Here is a 14881-nt window from a genome sequence, read left to right on the forward strand (position 1 = left end):
GGCCACAGAGGCAAGAGGGGAGCTCAGATCCTGTAGAACCATTAAGACCACTTTTTTTTTTTTTTTTTTTTTTTAAATTCCGAGACAGGAAGGTCATTGGAGATCTCGGAGCAGAGCTGAGCCATCATTACACTTAAGTTTTATAAGGCTCACTCTTGCTGTTTTGTTGCTGACAGGTCATGAGGGAACAAGAGCGGAAGCCGGGTTGCTATCATTACAGTTGATTCTCATTATTCATGGCAGCGATGCTGTGTAGATTTGCTGCATACACCGAATTTGTGCCTACTGAATCATTGCTCCTAGGGGAAATTTGGGGTCACGTTCCTGTGAGTCTTTAGTAATCACGTTTTCCTAAACATATCAACACGTAACCTTATTTTATAACTGTTTCTTTTTAATGACATTGTACATAATGTATATTTTTGATTCACTAACTTTTTTTAAAAAAAGATTTATTTGACAGACAGAGATCACAAGTAGGCAGAGAGTCAAGCAGAGAGATAGGGAGAAGCAGGCTTCCTGCTAAGCAGAGAGCCCGATGCAGGGCTCGATCGCAGGACCCTGAGATCATGACCTGAGCTGAAGGCAGAGGCTTAACCCACTGAGCCACCCAGGTGCCCTGCTTCACTAACTTTTTAAAAAAAGATTTTATATATAATAAATTTGAGAGAGAGAGAGAGAACATGAGCTGGGGCAGAGGCAGAGGGAGAGGCAGACTCCCCACTGAGCTGGGACCCCCCCCAAAAGGACCTTAGGATCATGACCTGAGTCTAAGGCTTGACTGACTAAGCCACCCAAGCGTCCTTTGATTCACTGACTTTCAACTCACGGCCAGTAGCCTTGTAACTTGAGCCTGAATGAAGCTTGTTTAACACCACCATTTTCTCCTTAGGATGCACCACAGCCTTCCTACACTTAGGAAAACTAGACAGCGTGTCAGCAGTATTTGGAACCATTTTAAATAGCAAAATACCCCTTCCCCCCCACCAAAGAACACAAAAATGCAAACAACATGATACATAGAAGATGACAGAAAAAGCACCTGTGTGCGAGCTAAAACAAGAAGGCCGTGAATTCTTTGTTTGGCTCCAACAAAGGAGCTCGAGTGGCCAGGCAGCTCCGCACACGTCTGCAAATGTCTGAAAGTTCCGCCAGCATTGATTTGAGGGTCACAAATAAATGTCAGTGATAAATGAATTCTCAAATACAGAATTGTAAATACTGAGGTTCTACTACAAGACAATATTTTACACTATTGTAATAGTTTGGTGAGGAGAAATTCTCCATTTGTTTCCACACGCCTTGTTAACAGCTTCTGTCCTCGGCTCTTGTCCAGGATGATTGTCTAGCAAACAGGCTTGGGGGGGAGAGGAAGATCTTTTTCCTGACTGGATAATAGAGTTAATGCCTCCATCTTGAGCAAAGTTTGGGCAGGTTTTCTAGCAGACCCTGTGTAACACCAGGACTTCCTAACCCCACTTTGAGAAGGATTCATGTGGGTCTGCCTCTGTACTAGTTCCATTGGACTTGGGAGCAGGGAAAACTCGAAAGCATGTAGCTTGTGCTGTTCATCCCACCGTGAGTAATAAAATCCTTCACTTCTGATCCACAAGTCTTGCGTCTTCTGCCAGCATCTGTGAAACTACGGCAGGCTAGGCTTGTACCTGCAAGTAGTATAAAGTCTCAGACCCTTCGTAATTCTTGACATAGTCTTAATTTAAAAATTTGATCATTACATCTCTTAGAACTATTGCTTACACATTGAGGGGTTGGTGCACGTCACATTTCTTCATAGGAACTCCAACCAAAATAATAAAATAAATTATTTCGTCCGCAATCATTTCTTTATTTCTTCTTCTTCTTCTTCTTCTTCTTCTTCTTCTTCTTCTTCTCCTTCTCCTTCTCCTTCTCCTTCTCCTTCTTTTTAACACAGAGAGAGATCACAAGTCGGCAGAAAGGGAGGCAGAGAGAGAGGGGGAAGCAGGATCCCTGCTGAGTAGAGAACCCAATGTGGGGCTCGATCCCAGGACTCTGAGATCATGACCTGAGCTGAAGGCAGAGGCTTAACCCACTCAGCCACCCAGGCACCCCCACAATCATTTCTAATACAATCATTTCTAATACTGTCATTTCTAATACAAACATTCACTTGAGTTAAATAGTCTCCCTTTTACTTTTTTTCTTCCTCACTACAAAATTATGGAAAATGTTCTTTTTCCTTAAAGCACTGTCTTGGAATATAAAACTACTTTAGGTGACTACATGTGTCTACTGGTAAGTCAAAATAACACTATTTAAATGTAGTTTCACTTGAAGAAAAAAAAACAGTATAATTTGAGAAATAACCATAATTTTACATATATAGAAGCTATTTTGACTGGGATAGCAGTCTAACTGACATTAAAACACTGAGTAAATGCAGCTGGAAATATAGGATTCCCCTGCTTCTCACATGAGAATACCCTTTGTTAGAAATAATCCATATGGATAATGTTCTAAAATTCAACTCTAATTATTCAGAGTTTTTTTTTTTTTTTTTTTGGTTAGAAAGACCTCCAACTATAGATCAGAAAAAAGAAAAAAAAATCACTGATAATGCTTTATTTTTGACACCATTATCGTAACAATGCAGATAATGTAAATGTGAAATAATGAATCATATATTAAAGCTGCTTTTTTAGTAAATCAGAGATTCTATTATGAAAAGAGGCCATTAAAACTTTAATTTAAAATCATATAGTACAAAAGGTCAAATTTCATATCTTGACAAGATTTTCAATTTGAGAACTAGCTCTTACATCCCTAGTACTGAGTCCTTTTAACAGTAAAGTCTAATTTAAAATTTAAAAGAGAATGAGGAAGGAATAGAAATTCTCCCTGATGACTCAGCTGTGTTTAGGTCTGCAATCTGCCTACTTTATATCTCCTCTTCCTGATGTCTTACTCTCGTCTGCCAATCATCTAGTGCAGAGAAATTTATGGCAAAACGCAAACTCTAAAAAGTCTAAAAAATGGAATGCAAGCTTGCAGTCATCACCCCTTCTTAAAGTATGACATCTATCAAGTAAAATTTTTTCTTTTCAAATCAAAACTTTCTATCTGACAAATTGAATCTCAGTGTGTATAATATTTTTTATTAAATAATTAATTAAATAAATCGATAAATAAATAAGTAGGATAACCATATCCCCCAAATATACAAAAAAGATTATTAATGATTTGTGGGTTAATATGAGTCAGTTGTTTTCAGCTTATATCCGTCCACCTTACTTCCCTTACACCCAGCGAGGAAGCTGTGATGACCTTTTTGGATTCAAGCAGGATTCATCTCGTTCATCCTCCAGCTTCTTTGTTTCTTTTCAGTTAGTTTTGGGAATCGCCTGTGAAAGTTGTTTAAGACCTCTTGGACTTTGAGCTGCCATGTGGCCCTTTTCCTCCAGGTCTCCAGTTCTTGGCACATTTTGCCCGATCCTATGGCCTGTAGAACCATGGACGTCTAAAGAATGTGCTTCCTTCACCCTGTTCTTGCTGCCAGGGCTGGGGTCCCAGTTGCTGTGCGTCTTCAAGAACGTCTTCCTGCTGCCAGTGCTGCTACTGATGCCAGGCGGGTGCAGCTTTACACCTGCTCGGCCCCCGTTACAGGGCATACTCCAGTGCCCCCGTGTCTCCGTAGGAGTGTGGAGGATATCTGATCCATTGTGCGTCTGCGTTAACTAGTAACAGAGCTTTAACATGTGTTCCCACGTTCTTGCACAAATTCTGGGTAAAAACAGTTATTTTACTTGCTTTGTTCAGTTTTTCTATCCAAGAAAAACTCACTCAAGATGGGGCAAGATGACCCGCATCGGGTTCTCTGCTCAGCAGGGAGCCTGCTTCCCTTCCTCTCTCTCTGCCTGCCTCTCTGCCTGCTTGTGATCTCTGTTGAATAAATAAATAAAATCTTTATTAAAAAAAAAAAAGATGGGGCATCATGAAATACTAAAATTGCTCTTGCCCCCTGATGGCGAGGATGCTATTCAGGTGAACATCCTCATCCCTTACGACTAATTCTTTCCCTAGAGGTAACTCAGAATCTGAAGGCACTGTAATCTAGGTGGTCCATCTCACTAGCCCTCCAGACTGGTCATAGAGTCTAGCAGGTAAAAGCGTGGACACTGGAGCCAGACTTTCAAGGTCTGAATCCAGATCCACCACTTGCTACTCCCAGGATCTCCTGCAGGTAATGTAGCCTCTTTGTAATCTCCAGTATTTTTTCTCCTGCAAATAAGATAGTTGTGAAGATAAACATGGTAAAACATGTGAAGGTCTTAGAATAGTACCTGCTATAGTAGGCCCTATATAGGTTTTTGCTATTAAAATTATTAGAGTGGTATTATTTCAAAATTCAGTAAAACACCACTTTAAAATTTGCTAACGTTTTTGTAATTTTATACCAACTTCTATTGACCAGGTGCCAGATACATCTATTTAATTTTTGTCTCCCTTCTCCACTTCTGAAAACTTTGATTCACCACAGCGTACCATCATCATGTTTCAATTACCTACCTACTGAAGGTGTTAGAATCAGTTCAATAGGTTCAAGTTCAAAATGATAAGGTTTATCTTATGCTCCAAGAGTAATCAAAAACCACATATAGATATCACCCTAAGATACAAGTGGTAAACATAAAGCCTTGTTTTCCACTTCTGAAGATCCCCATTCACTATTAGTAGAAGGTAAGAGCAATAACCTTTTCGTACAGGATCCCAAAGGAAGTAGGAATGAATGGTCCATTTCAGCTCAATACTCATTTTGAAAACGATTCAGGTCACTGACTCAGTACAAATGAAGTTCCTCTCTGCTTCAACTCAATTACTAATGAACATCCTGATTGCCCTCAAAAGTAAATTGGCAGCTGTATTAGGTTCTACAAGAAATTTGTACCTTAGGCAATCCAAGTATAGATTTCTGCCTTCAGTGTAGTTTCCAGATAGTCCCCCAAGGAAAGACTTAACTAGAAACATTTTGCTTTCTGAATATGAGTGCTGGGTAATATTGTTTGTTTGTTTGTTTATCTAAGTCTTTAGTAGTTTGCTAAATTTAACACCAAAGTGAATCTTACAACTGCATAGCCACATGCAAGGGTCAATTCTATTCCATAAATACTTTCAAAAGTTTACTAGATACGTAGTACTTTCTAAGTGAGGTTATCTCAAGGAAAATGACCAAGAACATGTTTTGACATGCATCATATTACAAACCATAAAGATTGGTTGGCTATATCAAATGTATGAAGTCTACAAAATACTGAACTGAAGAGCTTGGTTAACATTTGACTCCAGAAAGATGATGATAGTATTTTACAAATTCTGGTTGATAGTCACATTCCTGTTACAATATTATTAAGAACAGTAAAATTAAATGTTAGCAGAACTTATAAGAAGACTTATTCTTTATCAGGATATAAAAGCATTTAATACATATAAGCTGGAGTTAATGAAATATCAGAATATGGTGAAAAGCCATATAAAATTAAACTTGGAATGTTTAGGACTTAGTGGTATTTCTACCCAAAATAATAATACTTAGAGGAAAAGAGCAGAAATTCAGATATTTATTCATTCATTCAAAAGAGTGTTAGTGGGAGGCACATGCTAAGACTACAATAGTGAATAAATCAAAAAATAAACAGACGTCTCTATTCTTCTAGGCCTACATTCTAGTGGGAATGAAAGGATATGGGAAGTGAATGGGAGAGAAAGGATAAAAATATGAATGAGATTTTACCTGAAGGTAGGACTAGCTAAGTAAAAATTTATCCTTAAAGAAGTATCTCATCAATTTATAGATAGGTAGAGTTACTCAGATATAGACTCCTATACACATCACAGGCCCAAAACATAACAATTGATACAATACTGATACCTCCCCCCAACCCAGGGCAATAAAACATCTATGAGAAAAGTCACACTTTTAAAACTATCTAAACGAAGAACTTGATTGTGTAAGCTTTTCCGAAACAGTGGGTAGTATAAAAAGGAGGTCCAAGAAACACTGACCTTCTTGTGGGATATTTTATTGAAATGTCAGCTAGAATTGGTTGTCTCTTTGGCATTCTGGGTATGGTAATTATCAATCAAATATGGGGATGGAAGTGCATGACTGAGAGTGTGAATGATTGAGCTGGGTGTTTGTGTGTGCGCATATGTGTGCACGTGTGTGTGTGTGTGTGTGTGTGTGTGTGAAAGAGGGTATATGAGTTTGTGTAAAGTGTGTTGTGTATATGCAGATGAGGAATTTAATTTTGTAATGAGAAAATCTGCTGGGGCACCTGGGTGGCTCAGTGGGTTAAAGCCTCTGCCTTTGGCTCAGATCATGATCCCAGGGTCCTGGGATTGAGCCCCACATCAGGCTCTCTGCTCAGCGGGGAGACTGCCTCCTCCTCTCTCTCTCTCTGCCTGCTTCTCTGCCTACTTGTCTGTCAAATAAAAAAAATCTTTAAAAAAAAAAAAGAAAATCTGCTAAAAATATCAGTTCTGGTTTTTTGGTGATTTATTTTACAATTTCCACGACGTAATCTACTCTACATATACTTTACTTAATAAAGGTACTTATATGTTAGTGAACAGCTTGAATTTATTTTATTTGGCAACTTAAACATAATTATCTATAGTAATTCTAAGCTGACACAGGGTTTTTCAAAAATACTAACTGGGTTAATTAATATAAGTAAATTGCTTAATACATATTAGGTTTTTTTTTGTCCTCGAATCCTCACACTTTATGGCATTTGTTATTTTTAATGTCTCCAAACACTGGGAAATACAATTAAGTTTGAAATACTTACTTCTTCAATGAAAAATAAATTTAAATTGTCCTCACATAGCTAGAGTATATTTATCTCTTCTAACACATTAATTAGGAAGAAAAACACTTCCTTAGAATGACTACTGACTCCAGTAAACAATTCTTTTTTTCCTCAGAGAGCAGTAACTGACTCCTAGAAACAATTATTTTTGTTCTTCTAAAATAAAATTTATATTTTAGTAAAATTCTTAATGTTTTAAATTTCTTTGGATGCAGTGAAGATATGTATTTAAAATATTTTTGTGATACATTTTGCATACCTTCTGAGTCACAATGATTTTATAACAAAAAAACTCAAGAGTTATTTTAATATTCTACAGAGTATTCTTTTAATAGAAAACTTGTTTATAAGTATTGAAGTTATGCTAATAAACATGCCTCAAATTTTTCTGAATTCCATCCATATATATTTCACTGTAATGACTTTTTTGCCTATAAATCTAGAGTTATGTTAATGATCAGATGGTCCATGAAGAATCAATAAATACCAAAAACTATTAAATATTTGTAAAAAGTTCATAACAATGAGTAGGTGAGATGACGAGTAACTTAGAAAAATCTGATCTGCCTAGAGTTCTCCAAATGTAATTTTGACATTTCATTATGAGGATTCATGTAAAATTAAAGCAACAATCCCTCATTGGAGAGCTTTAAGAATATTCACATTGAAAATAATTTCTTTAGAGGGAATTAAATCTTATTTCTGGAGACAGAGTAAATAAGTAAGTAAAGTAAGTAAGTAAGTATATGACTTCAATCTTTTGGCTTTTAGAGAAAGGGCTTTATAATATCTTCCAAACTGTGGGTCTGTTAGAGGTTTTCAACATCCTCCATAATTTCTTGAGTATTATTTTAGAAAAATATGTTGAGGAATATATGGGCTGAGAAAAAAATTACAAAGTTACATAAGTGCCCCAAAGAAAAGAACAATACAACTATGCTTTTTCTGTTTTTCTCACCTATGACATTAATAAAAATGCTTTAGATTATATATTTTATTAATTTATTTTTAAGAAGAGATTTATCAAACTAATTATTATGGTTTATTTCATTTTCTTATCTTATGCTTTATGCAAGACTTGAGATTTAAATAATTCTAAAGGAGATCCATCCCTATCAACACTAATGTACTCTGACTCTAAAATAAATTTTTCTGATGCTTCCTGAGTGTGCAGTTCAGAAATAAGGTTATGTTCAAAAGGTGGAGCAAAGAGCTGGCTAACGGGACACAGGTCTTCTGTTGGGTGACAAGCTCAAGAAAAAAGGTGTAATGGGTCTGAAGTTCTGATTATTTCCTTAGAGCTTTCATTAAGTTTATTTTTGTCAAAGCCTGTGTTTTTACTATATTCACTGTTGTTCAGTTGTGGATTTCATGCTAGAATTCAATGACAGCATCCATTAGCAGAGGCTACTTAAATCTCTGATTACTGGAAAGGAAGCATGCAATATAAACTTATTTGCTGACACTAGGGGCAGTGGAATTTTCAGTTGGCTCCTTATCTTCGGCAAAAAAATATATATATATTACATTTTTCTTCATGGGTTTTTGAATTCTCTATGCCTATTTTGTAATCCTACATTTTGCTGGTCTTCTAAAGCATCCATTTATATGCATTTATTCTATTTTTATTCTCTTGTATCTATTGTTTTATCAGGCAGTTTTAATATTCTGGTACTACATATGCTTTTTCTCTTTACTCAGGCACTGTAGTCTATAATAATAGCAATCAAGGCAGTTCATTCTGACAAATGTGTGTCAGAAAAAGCCTGCTGTGACTTTGAAATATTGAAAGTGACTGATAACATAATGTGTGAAGCGGAATAAATGCATACAAATGGAAGTTTTAGCTGAGCAGTCAAAGAATGAACTAAATACAGTGTCAGAACTCGGCCCTGAAAGCTCTGGGTGTCAGTGGTTACAATGGCAAATTACTAAATGCACTTTGCAAAGTGTTTTATGAATAAAGCAGGGGCTGGACCTTTATCATTTCTCTTTGTGCTTGGGCTTCTGCAGGAAGCACAACCAAGTGATGTTCCCTTAAAAACTTTCTGGTTTGGGAAGTCACACGGTGTTTAAAAAGAAGACAAAGGCACTAGCCGGCAGTTGGGAAATATGATAAGAGAGAGGATGTGATCACTAAATGTAAAACATGAAAATCTGGCTTCTGGATGGACAGACATCTGGGCTACAATAAATCCACTTATGAAGAAACACCCGGGACATAGAAGAATAAATCTTGATTGGCAATTTGCTGAAACCTGTCCTTATTTTTGAAAAGCACACTGACATTTAAAATGGAGTGCTTTGAAGAGAGGGATAATGAAAATAAATCCTCCCATTATTTGAACATGGCATAGATGGCAAATAGAGTTTTCTCATGTGTGAGACTCATCGACTTTCCGTATTCCTTGCTAACCCCTGCTTGCCGGTGAGCAGAGGGCCTAACGAAACCAGACACATTGACTTCATATGGATTCAGCAGGGACTGGACTCTCATCCAAGAGAGGAAACTCATTCTTTTGCACTACAAGTAGATTCTTTAGAGAAAAAGATTGGCTAAGCAGTCAAACTAGTGGGAGAAAAAAACAATCTCTCTCTCTTTCCCTCCATCTCCCCTCCTTCCTCCTTCTTGTTTCCTCTCCCACTGCTTTCTCTTAGCTAACTATATTTAGCAAGCAGTTTATTCTTCCTCAGGGATGTCAAGGCTGGAGGTACAAGTTAAGAGGGTCTGTGAGTAGTCTGTTGGCAATTTTCACACATACAAAATAGAACACTTCTGGGGAGTGTTATAAATATAGGTATTAGAGAATATGCCTCAATCCATAGTCTTTTTAGAAGTGTGAATAAATTTACTGTTCTTGAGTCTCAGAGTTCAAGAGGATAAGCCTGAGATACACTGGTGTTGGCAGGTGCCTTAGGAGATGTTGCCAAATATATTAGCTAATAAAAATGGAGTTTGCTTTCTCTGCCATTATAAATGTGACTACTTTGATAAGGCTAACCACTGGGATAGAAATGTGACAGTGTGGGGGAGGCTCAGAGATGGCCCGAACAACTTTGTTTTCATCTTCTGTTCTACAGCCTTTTTTGTTTATTTTGTTCCACATTGTTCTTTCGTGTCTCAAGTTTACTTTTTTTTTCCCAATTTATTTATTTTCAGAAAAACAGTATTCATTATTTTTTCACCACACCCAGTGCTCAAGTTTACTTTTTTTTTTTCTCATTTCCACTGTATTTTAGGTTGCTGTCATCTCTCATCTGGATTATTGCCATAAATTTCTGATTGGTCTCTCAGCTACTAAAGTCTTGCTTTAAGATAATTGATAATCAACACTACAGGCAGAGAAAACTTTATATAATGTAAACTTTTACTGCATAATCTCACTTAAATCTCTGACGGTGCCCTCTTGCCCTCAGGGTCAAGTGTGAATGTGGTGACCTGGTATCCTGCAGGAAGGCTCTGTGTTCCTCCCTAGCCTCTTTTGCTGCCACTTCCTGCTTCATACTCAGAGCCACATGGTGACTTCTCCTCCTGTGCCTTCTGTTGAGAAAGTACTTTATTGACTGAATGAGTCTGTAAGAGGGGCCATAGCAAAGTACCACAGACTGGGTGGCTTAAACAACAGAAATTTATTTCCTCATGGTTCTGAAGGCTACATGTCATTGATCAAGAGGTCAGCAGGGCTGGGCTTATTTCTCCTGCAACCCCTCTCCCCTTGGCTTGTAGATGGCTGTCCTCTCCCTGTGTCCTCACATGGTCTTTCCTGTGTGTGTCTGAGTCCTATTTTCTCGTCTTATGAGGACATGAATCGGACTGAATCGGGCTTTCCCTACTGACCTCATTTAATCTTAATTGCTTCATTAAAGACCCTGTCTCCAATTCACATTTGGAGGTACTGCGGGTTAGAACTGCAGCATATGAATTTTGGGGGACACAATTCAGCCCATAACAGCAATCAACTTCAACTGTTAAATTGTTCAGATCCATTCCACTAGGAAGCCTTCCCGGTACTTTTCTTATGAGTTCCACACTGATTCCCTGTGCTCCCTAAACACATCTTGCACAGAATAGAAAGTCACCTATTCATTCGTTTATCTTTCCTCCCAGAGACTAAGCAGGGTGAAGGCTGGGGTTGTATGTGGTTCACTGCTCTAAAGCCACTGACTGACAGACAGTCCAGCACATAGTATGTGGTAAAAAAATACCTGTTGAGTGAGATGAAGTCTTGCCTCATTTTTTTTCCCTTCCCTTTTCAAGTCTATTTGCACTAACTTGAAACATAATAAGTACATTGTATCTGGTTGATTACACTGGTTTCAGTATAAATTTTCCTTTGAGGTTGACTATAAAATTTTTACTACATTTTTAAACTTATTTTTCGTATTAGCTCTGTAGTGTGACTGTTTCAAAACAGGTATACAAGTGGGAATATTGAGGTGATGTAAGGCCCCACATTACATGTTCTGCCTAAGAGCAGCTGCGTGGATTTCCAGAGGGTAAAACTGGAGAAGGCAGGAAAGCTTACGAATGCAAATACACTCTTTACCAGGTGTTTCATTGTGGAACCTATCTGTTGTGTACAGTATAAGCTGCACCAAGTGACCAAATCCTTTTGGAACAATTCCTGTGCAATTCAACAGTTCTGAATTTGAAATCCTGAGTTATCAAGAGAATGGATCCCTTGTGCTGCTTGTAATACTGGTTTTGCACATGAGGTCATTTTTGGTGGAGAAAAAAGGAATATTCTAAGCTGTGGGAACACATCAATTGGTTGTTAAGATAGATTTTCAGTGTTGGCAAAGTATGTGAGAAACTCTGAAAGTGATATGCAATGGTCTGTTACTTAAATCTTTCCTAAAGGGATTCTCTACCTATCTTTTGTAAGATTATGCAGAATCTGTGTCCTAGAGGTAGCCAGTTTTCAGAGAAATGATTTTACAGATGGTGGTCACAATGGCTATTTGAGACCTCAGATGGTCACCTTCCCATCGGAATAAGACACAGGGTCTGACCATTCTTGTAATGAGTAAGCAGGCTCGACCAGCCTTTGTTTCAGAATAGACATTTTTGGCATTATATATAAAAAAGGCTTCAAGGGATGACTCCTTTTAAAGCTTTCGATTTGTTACTTTTTATTTTAACCAATGATAACACAGAAAAGCTTTGCTAGAACATTCGTTTAAAAGCTTCTCTTTGAATATGCCACTTTCTCATTTATTTTTTACATTTTTCTACATGCACAGAAGGTCAAAAAAGTTCTTAAAGTAGGACATAGAATTTTGCATAAACCATCCCAAAGGACTTATTTTTTCTAATGCAAAGAATGTGAAAGCAGAGTCAAGGGCATCAGCTTAGAAACCCCAGTGTTTCAAACTCTACACCAAGCACTTACTTGCTTAAAGAAGGAAGCAAGAGAGAGGGTCTTCTCCAGCAAATTGCTTACATACCCATGTTTCTTGATTCCTCCCCTTTCCACTTCTTCACAGTAATTCTGAACAAGGGATATGCAATTCCAGGACTTTCAGAATTTAGGAAGAGAAAAACATATTTAGGGGTTTTGATCAAGATGGCTCAATTTTTATTTCCTGAAGGAAGGACATTAAGCAATCTGTGCTAATTTCCTGAATGAAAAGATACTTAATTCTCCAAATGTAAGATGGATAACAAGTCAGAACAAAATATAGTTCTTTGAACTGAATTCATTGAGTTAACATCTGACTACATTGTCCTTATTTTTATTTCCTTTCTCACTTAACAGCCTTCTTGGACCTGGTATCTGTGGAAAGGCATTGGCAGCTGGCAATAACAGTGACTGGATTTCACCTTCTGGGGAAGACTGTTTAGACTGAGGCGGGAAGTTGAGCAGAAGTTAGCCAGAGGAAACGTGAATGCAAGAATAAAGGCCCTGAGGCAGAAGAAGGCACCAGGAGCAGACCAATGCCTTGGGATGCAGCTCGTGGGGTAGTGTAGCAAAATGAGGTGGGTAGGGAGAGGCAGAAAAAAAAAGTCTCAGGGGGTCTTTTAGCTTTTCTTTTTATCTTTCTGTTGTTATAATGTCTGATTCAAAATTCATATACTGCACATCTGGCTGGCTCAGTTGGTTAAGTGTCTGTCTTCAGCACAGGTCATGATCCTGGGGTCCTGGGATAGAGTCCCGAGTCAGGGAAGGGTGTGTGTGGGGGTAATCTCTGCTCCTTGCAGAGTCTTGCTTCTCCCCCTGCCTCTGCCTCTGCTTGTGCTTTTTCTCTCTCTCTAAAATAAATAAATAAATAAATAAATAAATAAATAAATAAAATATTTAGAAAAAAATATACCTGGCATCTAAAAAAAAATTCACATATCTCCTTCAATTTTGGACATCTTAGAATTTAGGAGCTGCTCTAGGATTTTAGGGTTATTAATCTATGAGATAGAAGGAAGTAACATAAGACTGATAGTAGGGAAATATGGACTTTTCTGTAATACAAACTCTGCCAGGTATAACTATGTGATTATAGCTCATTAGTTCTCCTCTCCGGTGTGGTGTTTCCTCACAGTAACTTGGATAATGATGGCTAGAAAACAAATGACAAATTATCACTGAGTTTCAAGAATCTATTGTTCTCTGATTTTAAGTTAACAAAAGTCCTATAGACTTTATAATGTAAGGTAAAGGGGAAAAAAAAAAAACCATTAAAAATAGAGCCCTGAGAATACAGGAGGAAACTTGATTCCTTTTTTAAGCAAAACCAAGCCAAAACAAACAAAATTTATTAGTAAATTTTTCTTCACCTTCCATGAAAACCAAAGAAGATTTTGTGACAATGAAATCAATTGTCACGGGACAACAATCCCTTTTAGGGGATTATTTTGTTAAATAATGATATTTTACTGGAATAGGGAAAATGGCTAAGTCGAAGGTAGGTTTAGCTAACAATCTGGAAGACTTCTATTTAATACACCAGTTAATACCATTTTTTGAAGTCCCTATAGGCAAAGAACTGTGCGAGACTTCATCAGGTCATGGAAAACCTGATGGAAAAACGAACAGATTTAATTGCAAGGATTCTAAGAGGACAGAAAGAACAACTACCACCACAAAAGGATTCAAAAGATTATGATTCGAAAGTTATGAAAAGTGCTGTTGGCTGTTGAAGAAGATGTCTGGGCTGATGAGGCAGAAGAAATCAAACAAGTGCAATTGAAGATGAAGTGTGAAGGGACTTAATAACTTTCACTCCTTACCCCTGTATAATTTAGTTTTATAGAATCAACACTTAAGTGTTTTTTCCCTTATGCTTTCCGAACCTTCATTTCTTAATCTATAGAAGAGGCACAATAATCTTTCCTTTAATGATGTTTTGTAAGATTAAATAAGGTGATATAGATAGGGAATGATCTGTACGTGATGAAGGGGAAGATCAAAATACTGAAGACCAGGGCAAGAAGCAGAAAACAGGCGCCAGGGAGAGCGCAAGCGTGAACAGGAAGGGAGTCAGGAGCGCGTGTTAGAGCGGCAGCTCTCCGAATGCAGACTCCCAATCAGCAGCACCCAGCCTCATCTGGAACTTGTTTGAAAAACAGATCACGTTCACATAATCAGCAACTCTGGGGCTGGGGCCTAGCGATCTGTGTTTCAGCCTTCCTGCCGGGAATGCTGATGCTTGCTCAAGTTTGAGAACCACGGAGGTCGAGTCAGCCGCAGGATAGCTGGGGGGAGTTTGGAGGAGCCGTTCATGAATTCTTTTAAGACATTGCTGTCACAAAAACCAGATAAACAACAATAAGAGAAATAGCTGTCAAGCACCAGCTCTGTGGCGAGGATGGCTCTAGATCTCGAGGATAGAAAAATTGAGTAATTTACTATCGTTACCCGTGCACTCTTCCAGTCCCTTCTGTCCTAGTGGCTCTTCCTGTATTTCCTCTAATTCCAGTCCTTGGTGCTGGGCTCTCTTTTTGCTGCACATATTTTCTCTTGATTTCCCCCACCCCTTGTTGCTTTGTAATGATAAATCCTACATCTGTACCTCTCTCCCCTGTCTAACCCACTCCC

At 37.9% G+C, this 14881-nt stretch overlaps 1 protein-coding gene across 1 annotated transcript in view; it reads right to left on the bottom strand.

The window, feature by feature from the left end:
* Window positions 1-14881, bottom strand: part of GRID2 (glutamate ionotropic receptor delta type subunit 2) — a 1460772-nt gene that overhangs the window by 81305 nt on the left and 1364586 nt on the right. The gene's annotated exons all lie outside the window — the stretch shown is intronic.

This window comes from Neovison vison, chromosome 11 (assembly GCF_020171115.1).
Source record: "Neovison vison isolate M4711 chromosome 11, ASM_NN_V1, whole genome shotgun sequence".
Taxonomy (NCBI): Eukaryota; Metazoa; Chordata; class Mammalia; order Carnivora; family Mustelidae; genus Neogale; species Neogale vison.